Below are 10,126 nucleotides of genomic sequence, written 5' to 3'. Positions count from 1 at the left end.
AAACAGAGGGCCACCATGCTACCACCCCATAGACCTTATGATTGCCCCATCGAACTGTTTCCGGGCACTTGCCCCCCCCAGGGGTCGGATCTTTTCCCTATCTCCACCCGAACGAGCTGCTATGGATACCTACATCAAGCACTTTCTGGAAGCAGGCCTCATGCGTCCAGCCACCTCCCCGGCGGGAGCAGGGTTTTTCTTTGTGGCCAAGAAAGACGGTGGATTACATTTACATTTACATTTAAGTCATTTAGCAGACGCTCTTATCCAGAGCGACTTACAAATTGGTGCATTCACCTTATGACATCCAGTGGGACAGTCACTTAACAATAGTGCATCTAAAACTTAGGGGGGTGGGGTGAGAGGGATTACTTAACCTATCCTAGGTATTCCTTAAAGAGGTGGGGTTTCAGGTGTCTCCGGAAGGTGGTGATTGACTCCGCTGTCCTGGCGTCGTGAGGGAGTTTGTTCCACCATTGGGGGGCCAGGGCAGCGAACAGTTTTGACTGGGCTGAGCGGGAGCTGTACTTCCTCAGTGGTAGGGAGGCGAGCAGGCCAGAGGTGGATGAACGCAGTGCCCTTGTTTGGGTGTAGGGCCTGATCAGAGCCTGGAGGTACTGAGGTGCCGTTCCCCTCACAGCTCCGTAGGCAAGCACCATGGTCTTGTAGCGGATGCGAGCTTCAACTGGAAGCCAGTGGAGAGAACGGAGGAGCAGGGTGACGTGAGAGAACTTGGGAAGGTTGAACACCAGACGGGCTGCGGCGTTCTGGATGAGTTGAAGGGGTTTAATGGCACAGGCAGGGAGCCCAGCCAACAGCGAGTTGCAGTAATCCAGACGGGAGATGACAAGTGCCTGGATTAGGACCTGCGCCGCTTCCTGTGTGAGGCAGGGTCGTACTCTGCGGATGTTGTAGAGCATGAACCTACAGGAACGGGCCACCGCCTTGATGTTAGTTGAGAACGACAGGGTGTTGTCCAGGATCACGCCAAGGTTCTTGGCGCTCTGGGAGGAGGACACAATGGAGTTGTCAACCGTGATGGCGAGATCATGGAACGGGCAGTCCTTCCCCGGGAGGAAGAGCAGCTCCGTCTTGCCGAGGTTCAGCTTGAGGTGGTGATCCGTCATCCACACTGATATGTCTGCCAGACATGCAGAGATGCGATTCGCCACCTGGTCATCAGAAGGGGGAAAGGAGAAGATTAATTGTGTGTCGTCTGCATAGCAATGATAAGAGAGACCATGTGAGGTTATGACAGAGCCAAGTGACTTGGTGTATAGCGAGAATAGGAGAGGGCCAAGAACAGAGCCCTGGGGGACACCAGTGGTGAGAGCGCGTGGTGAGGAGACAGATTCTCGCCACGCCACCTGGTAGGAGCGACCTGTCAGGTAGGACGCAATCCAAGCGTGGGCCGCGCCGGAGATGCCCAACTCGGAGAGGGTGGAGAGGAGGATCTGATGGTTCACAGTATCGAAGGCAGCCGATAGATCTAGAAGGATGAGAGCAGAGGATTACGTCCTTGCATCGACTACTGGGGACTCAATGCCATAACCGTCCGTAACCGTTACCCGCTACCCCTTATGGCCACAGCCTTCGAGCTGCTCCAGGAAGCAATTGTTTTCACTAAGCTTGACCTGCGGAACGCATACCATCTTGTGCGGATCAGACCTGGTGACGAGTGGAAGACCGCTTTCAACACGCCTACTGGTCACTATGAATACTTGGTGATGCCCTTCGGCCTGACCAACGCCCAGCGGTGTTCCAAGCGCTCATAAACGATGTGCTTAGGAATATGCTTAACATATTTGTGTTCGTTTACTTGGATGACATCCTCATCTTTTCGAGCTCTCTTCAAGAACACACAAAGCATGTCAGACAAGTACTCAAATGCCTCCTAGACAGCCATCTGTACGTTAAGCCGGAAAAATGTGAATTCCATTCATCCCGAGTACAATTCCTGGGATTTGTAGTGGAACCCGGTCGAGTCCAAATGGACCCCAGGAAGGTAGGGGCGGTAGCGGATTGGCCCACCCCCAAATCCGTTAAGGAAGTTCAGCGTTTCCTGGGCTTCACTAACTTTTACCGCAAGTTCATCAAGAACTTCAGCTTGGTGGCAGCCTCTCTCTCAGCTTTAACCAAGGGTGGCAATGCAAGGTTTTTGTGGGGAAGAGAAGCTGAGACGGCCTTCCAAGGACTCAAGCAGCGCGTCCTCTCTGCTCCCATCCTGATACTACCGACTACGGATGAACCGTTTGTGGTGGAGGTAGACGCCTCAGAGGTTGGTGTTGGAGCTGTCCTGTCTCAGAGGGGTGAAGACAAGAAGCTTCATCCGTGCGCTTTCTTCTCACACCGGCTTACCCCGGCTGAGAGGAACTACGATGTGGGGGATCGTGAACTCCTAGCGGTTAAGATGGCTTTGAAGGAATGGAGACACTGGCTCGAGGGGGCTTCTCACCCGTTTCAAGTGCTTACGGACCACAAAAATCTGGAGTATATCCAGCAGGCGAAGCGGTTGAACTCTAGACAAGCTAGATGGTCTCTTTTCTTCAATCGATTCCAGTTTATCCTCACCTATCGGCCCGGGTCGAAGAATCTCAAACCGGATGCCCTGTCCCGAGTCTACGCTCCTGCCATTCGAGATGACACGGACATGCCTGTCCTTCCTGCTGCTAAGATCGTGGCTCCGATCTCGTGGCAAGTTGGACTGTCTTGTCTTATTATGCACACCTGGTTCCCATTCCCCCTGGTTAGTATGTGTGTATATATGTGCCCTCTGTTCCCCATTGTCCTTTTTGGTTATTGTTACCATGTCCATTGGTCCTATGAGTGCCTGTGCTGTTGTATCGGCTTCCATGCTACGTGTTATTTTTGCACTTGTTTTACAGGTCTTTTCCCGTGTATTATTTAGAGGTTTACACCTCACTCTTTTGTTTGGGTGGAGTAAATAAAAAACCCTATTAGTCTCCAATCATTAGACAACGTGACACACGTTGAAAAAAGGAAGCCTCTACAGCATTAAAAATATTCCAAAACGTGCATCCTGTTTGCAATAAAGCACTAAAGTAAAACTGCAAAAAATGTGGCAACGAAATTAACTTTATCTCCTGAATACAAAGTGTTACCTTTGGGGCAAATCCAACACAACACATCACTGTTCATATTTTTAAGTATGGTGCTGGCTGCTTCATCATGTTATGGGTATGCTTGTCATCAGCAAGGACAAGGGAGATTTTTTTAGGAAAGAAAGAAATGGAGTAGAGCTAAGCACTGGCAAAATCCTAGAGGAAAACCTTTCCAACAGACACTGAGAGACAAATTCACCTTTCAGCAGAACAATAGCCTAAAACACAAGGCCTAATACACACTAGAGTTGCTTACCAAGATGATATTGAATGTTCCTGAGTGGCCTAATTACAGTTTTGACTTAAAGTTGGCTTGAAAATCTATGGCAAGAGTTGAAAATGGCTGTTCAACAAACAATTTGACAGGGCTTGAAGAATTTAAAAAATAATAATGTGCAAATATTATACAATCCAGGTGTGCAAAGCCCTTAGACTTACCCTGAAAGACTCACAGCTGTAATCGCTGCCAAAGGTGATTCTAACTCAGGCGTGTGAGTACTTATGTAAATGAGATATTTCTGTATTTCATTTTCAATACATTTGTAAAAACATGTTTTCACTTTGTCATTTTGTGGTATTGCGTGTAGATGGGTGAGAAAAGAAATCTGAATCCGTTTGGAATTCAGGCTGTAACACAACAAAATGTGGAATAAGTTAAGAGGTATGAATACTTTCTGAAGGCACTGTACAAAATAAAGTGTCTATTCTTAAAATGTTCAATAAATCCTTTCACCATTAGCAGCCAGCAGTATAGATGAGGCGCTCTAGGCAGGCTTAACATGCAGCTCCCTGCCTAGCCCTCCACAGGGAATCTCTAGGCATCACACAGGCTGTGCCACTGTCTCTCCATAGGGAATCCCAGGGCAGACACAGCCACACACAAGGTGTGGAATCTAAATGTTTTGGGGTGCTGAAAACTGCTTAAGTTTGTCTAGACAGAGCCATGAAAACTTTGAGCGTGAGAGGATTTTGAGGTGCCGACATGCCAACATCCTTATTTCCGTTCTAGAATAAGGTGGGGATCTAGGATTCCCAGACAGGCTGTGCAAACCTCTCTGCTAAATAAGGATGTCTTGGCGTTGATTTCTTCCATGTGTGGAGACATAGCAAACACCTCACGAAGCAAAGACATAACAACAAGCGCTAGGGCTGTGCTGCTGGCTGCTTGCTTATCTGCTTGTATTAGCCTGAGGAGAATATATAACCAGCTAGTGCAATAACCTTTCATACATTTCAGTAAGGCATAATCACCTAAGCACTCAATGTGGTAGACGCCGTTTCAATCTCGTCGTATTCAGACAGCCTGTGACATATTCCGTCAGTTAGTGTTGTCCCAATGTACCCACTCAGGCATAATGACAGGCAGGAGGCACAAAAACACTTTTATTTCTGAGAGAGAGAACAAGATAGATGGGGGAGAGAGAGAGAGACGGGAGCGAGAGGGATGTACAGATGCAAATTAATTAATTCAGTTGCCTTCAAACCTGGAAGCACAGATTGACTCATGGCTCGAAGACGCGCACACACAAACATACACAGACGCAAAAACAAAAGCAATCAAAAGGTTGTTTAATAGTCGTTTGTTATACCCAGCATTGACAGTGTGTGTGTGTGGGGGGAGGACTTTGAATGTTCACCAGGAATTGCTTAGCTTCGAGACCCTCTGGAGCTTGCATTCCCTGCGGCTCAAAAAACCATTAGTTCTCATCCTCACTGTCAACACATCACCAAGCGGTTTTATCTAACAACCATCCCAAGCACATTTCAAATCAAATCAAATTGTATTGGTCACATGCGCCGAATACAACCTTACAGTGAAATGCTAACTTATGAGCCCCTAACCAACAGTGCAGTTTAAAAAAAATACGGATAAGAATAAAAGATATAAAAGTAATAAGTAATTAAAGAGCAGCAGTAAAAGAATCACATAATATATACAGGGGGGTGCCTATATACAGTACAGAGTCAATGTGGAGACTATATACAGGGGGTGCCGGTACAGAGTCAATGTGGAGACTATATACAGGGGGTGCCGGTACAGAGTCAATGTGGAGACTATATACAGGGGGTGCCGGTACAGAGTCAATGTGGAGACTATATACAGGGGGTGCCGGTACAGAGTCAATGTGGAGACTATATACAGGGGGTGCCGGTACAGAGTCAATGTGGAGACTATATACAGGGGGTGCCGGTACAGAGTCAATGTGGAGACTATATACAGGGGGTACTGGTACAGAGTCAATGTGGAGACTATATACAGGGGGTGCCGGTACAGAGTCAATGTGGAGACTATATACAGGGGGTGCCGGTACAGAGTCAATGTGGAGACTATATACAGGGGGTGCCGGTACAGAGTCAATGTGGAGACTATATACAGGGGGTGCCGGTACAGAGTCAATGTGGAGACTATATACAGGGGGTGCCGGTACAGAGTCAATGTGGAGACTATATACAGGGGGTGCCGGTACAGAGTCAATGTGGAGACTATATACAGGGGGTGCCGGTACAGAGTCAATGTGGAGACTATATACAGGGGGTGCCGGTACAGAGTCAATGTGGAGACTATATACAGGGGGTGCCGGTACAGAGTCAATGTGGAGACTATATACAGGGGGTACTGGTACAGAGTCAATGTGGAGACTATATACAGGGGGTGCCGGTACAGAGTCAATGTGGAGACTATATAGAGGGGGTGCTATATAGAGGGGGTGCGGTACAGAGTCAATGTGGAGACTATATACAGGGGGTGCCGGTACAGAGTCAATGTGGAGACTATATACAGGGGGTGCCGGTACAGAGTCAATGTGGAGACTCAATGTGGAGACTATATACAGGGGGTGCCGGTACAGAGTCAATGTGGAGACTATATACAGGGGGTGCCGGTACAGAGTCAATGTGGAGACTATATACAGGGGGTGCCGGTACAGAGTCAATGTGGAGACTATATACAGGGGGTGCCGGTACAGAGTCAATGTGGAGACTATATACAGGGGGTGCCGGTACAGAGTCAATGTGGAGACTATATACAGGGGGTGCCGGTACAGAGTCAATGTGGAGACTATATACAGGGGGTGCCGGTACAGAGTCAATGTGGAGACTATATACAGGGGGTGCCGGTACAGAGTCAATGTGGAGACTATATACAGGGGGTGCCGGTACAGAGTCAATGTGGAGACTATATACAGGGGGTGCCGGTACAGAGTCAATGTGGAGACTATATACAGGGGGTGCCGGTACAGAGTCAATGTGGAGACTATATACAGGGGGGTGCCGGTACAGAGTCAATGTGCGGGGGCACCGGTTAGGTGAGGTAGTAGGTACATGTAGGTAGAGTTAATTAAAGTGACTATGCATAGATGACAACAGAGAGTGGCAGTGGTGTGGAGAGGGGAGGGGGGGAGGGGGCAATGCGAATAGTTTGGGTAGCCATTTGACTAGATGTTCAGGAGTCTTATGGCTTGAAGGTAGAAGCTGTTTAGAAGCCTGTATGGCTGTTGTGGTGACTGTATTATCGCCACACCGGCATCCATAAGTCATGACCGCAGTCAAATTCCACGTGACCGTTGAGTCATGGTAATCTTCTTTTATGCACTCTGGACATGTGTTGGTAGCACCCAATTCGCTAATAACCGTCAGGTTGCTAATGACCTGGTACTCAGGGCTCTGTTGTCTCTCTAACCCAGGCCTGGGCAATTACTTTCCATGGAGGGGCACATTAGAATATATTTTTTTGCCAGAATATATCTAGGGCCAGAATCATATTACAGGATTATACATCATGTGTATGACTGTGTTGACAGATATATCGACTGTAAATCATGTCCAGATATGCTACTTATTTTACTTTTTTAACATGCACAGAAATAAACCACATCCATGTTCTCCTTTTGGCAGGTATTTTCATTATTAAACATGCAATGAACTACACGTAGGGAAAACTACACTGTGCATTCAGCACCATGGACAGAACTCTTGTTAACTCGTATGCACAAAAACACAAGAAAGAGGGAGAGCTCAACATTACATTTAAACTACTCAATCAGTGTGAGGAGTGAAGTCTCTGTCGGGCATTGACCAGAGCAGTGAAGTCAGGTATAGTTTCTGATGTCGCTATGAGCAGGATTGCTGAGAGGTGAGAGATGATCTGTGCCTTGACTTGTTATATTTCATCACTGAAAATGTAAATGTAAATGTATGTAAATGTAAAATGTCTGTTCACATACATAGGTTGACCCAAACAGTACAAACATCTTCTGAGCATAACTCCTAATCTTTGGAAAGTTTTGTTCATTGAGAGATGCATAGAACCTTGTCGGTGACATTGTTTTGAATAGTTCTCCAATCACTGCATCAGACTGAAGATCAATAAGTTCAAGTTGCAGGTCAGTGGAAGCGTTATCCACATTGAAGGTGAAAGGAGAGGAAACCAACAGCATGTCATTTTTCAACACTTTTAAATCCTCAAAAGGAGAAGAAAACTCACCACTCAAAGCACTCAGCAGAGATGTCTACTTCTCCCGCTGGTCATCTGATAGGGAACAGAATAGTAGTGTCAGAAGGTGGGTGGGATTGATGGCTTCTACTTGCCAGGTCAGGGGGAGTCATTTTCCCTTGAAGGCTTTGACAAGGATGTACATCTGATGTGCAAAAAGTCCCTTCCCTTGTAGTTTGGAATTCAGTTCATTCATGAGGGCCATGATGTCCACGGTGAAGGCAAAATCAGCCAACTTTATTTATCTGGCAGGTGATGCAAATGTACTATTTCCTTTAATTTGCAAAAACTCAGCAATCTCCGACTTCAGGTCCCACACCCTTTTAAGCACCTTCCCCAAGGGGGAGATCTGCATGACCCGACTCTGTCTCTTCCAACAGTGAGACAACAACTACCTGTGGTTTCAATATTTTGTTCTTAAAAAGTTTACCACATTAGTGACTGTCTCCACAACATGGCTCATTTTCAGAACACATTTACAGAGCACCTCTTGATGAATAATGCAATGCAGGAAAATCATTTTCTGATCTGGGTTCAGCTCAGCTACTTTATCCGTTTCAAAAGGCCAATGTTTTTTCCTGTCAAGATTGGGCACTCATCAGTGGTCACACTGGATAACTTTAAAAAACTCAGTCCCAGCTTTGCCACACACTTATTAACCAACCTCTTCCAATAAATATTTCCATGTGGTTGTGCTCTTCATTGACTGCACTGAAGCAAGCTCTCCAGTCATTTCTAAGTCTGGGGTTTTGCCTTGAATTGAGAATAGTCTGATGGGTGAAAATATGTTGAACAGCTTGTGTGCAGCCTGAGGGAAGGAACAGAGCAGACTTTTTTTGCAACTTTTTCCAATCCCATAGTGACATCATGCAGTCCGTATATGTTTTGATTTCTAAGACATTCTAAGGTTTGTGTCGTTCACAACTAAAGTTACCAAACAACTCTAAATCTAACATATAGGATCTATTTCAAATGATCACTTTTATGCTCAACATAGCCACGTCATCTGCACACTCTCTCCAGAATGGGAAAAACATCATTTCTATTTTATTCAGTTCAATTATATTCTACTTACTATATAATCATATAATATAACGGGACTTATAAGCATATCTTGTCTGCTAAATAAATGAGCCTACAGCCTATGGCATGGTGCATAGCCAGATAACATACAGTAGGCCAACTCCTATTCTGTTCTCCCGAAATACATTTTCTTCATGTCATAATGTTTCTTTAGACCTGAATACAATAAATAAGGGATTTATTGTGATGGTGTATTTGAAATTGATTACTTAAACTTTCTTAAATGTAGATGTTCCAAACGCGAGCATCAGCGGCTTGTATATGTGGAAGCCTGGAGATGTCAATCATGTTTATGTTAGTTAACGGTCAATTACCGTGAGACCGGCAGTCATTTGCATGACATTAACCGGCTGACAAAATGTCATGACAGCCACAGCTTTATCTGTCTGGCCCAGCTAGGCACAGGGCAGAAGTAATGATAACTAAATTGCATGTTAGGCTCTCTGACCCCCAGCTCTATGAGCCTACAGTCCAGTGTCCTCAGCTTTATGTGCGCTGTGCGACTGTCACTGTGCACTCTGAACCATAGATATAAAGGTTATGAGCTCAGGTCCAGTGTGGCGGTGCCCCCAGTGAACTGGAGGATCAAGGAGACACACATGAACACACTTACACTTGCACACACACGCAGTAGTGCATGTATGCAGATGCATGTGCACACACACACACGCACGCACGCACGCACGCACGCACGCACGCACGCACGCACGCACGCACGCACGCACGCACGCACGCACGCACGCACGCACGCACGCACACACACACACACACACACACACACACACACACACACACACACACACACACACACACACACACACACACACACACACACACACACACACACACACACACACACACACACTGCCGTGGGGAGTCAGGGTTATCCTCTGGGACAACCCAGTCATCTAGGCAAGCTCTGTGGTCACGTCCTTAATCTCCTTTCTCTTGATTTCTTTTAGCGCTGTAATTCTTTGTCACTCTGCACCACAACTTTTTCCTCTCCCCTCCCTCTCTTTTCTCTCCCCTCCCTCTGTTGTTCTCTTATCTTCCTCTCTTCCCCTGGGCTAGCAGGTTGATAAAGAAGTCCCAGAGGTTTGGAATAATCTACTGCTGCATGTGGTTAAAAGAGAAAATACTGCTTCAGTGAAAAAGGGGAAATAGGAAATAGTGTTTTGGTAAGGAGATCAAGAGGATGCCGTTGACCTTTTGCTAAAACAGCGATACTTTGGCGTGGTGGAGGGGAAGGGGGGACATTACAAATACAGCATGATTCATTTTGATAACAGAATTATATAAAGTGTCTTTTCAAAGTGCATGAATGCTAATATCTCCATTGGAAAGGATCTGAGCGGAGCAGTGGGCCCACTCCACTGGCTTTCTTCAGAGAGACAGAGAGAGAAGTTGGCAGGTTTGATGAAAGAATGAG

The 10,126-nt window shown here is 46.4% G+C and overlaps 1 pseudogene; it reads right to left on the bottom strand.

The window, feature by feature from the left end:
* Positions 1-3,744: 3,744 nt before the first annotated feature.
* On the bottom strand, positions 3,745-9,029 carry LOC123989619 (annotated as a pseudogene).
* Positions 9,030-10,126: the final 1,097 nt, after the last annotated feature.

Source organism: Oncorhynchus gorbuscha, linkage group LG11 (genome assembly GCF_021184085.1).
Source record: "Oncorhynchus gorbuscha isolate QuinsamMale2020 ecotype Even-year linkage group LG11, OgorEven_v1.0, whole genome shotgun sequence".
Lineage (NCBI taxonomy): Eukaryota > Metazoa > Chordata > Actinopteri > Salmoniformes > Salmonidae > Oncorhynchus > Oncorhynchus gorbuscha.
This window is presented reverse-complemented; position numbering and strand designations above follow the sequence as displayed.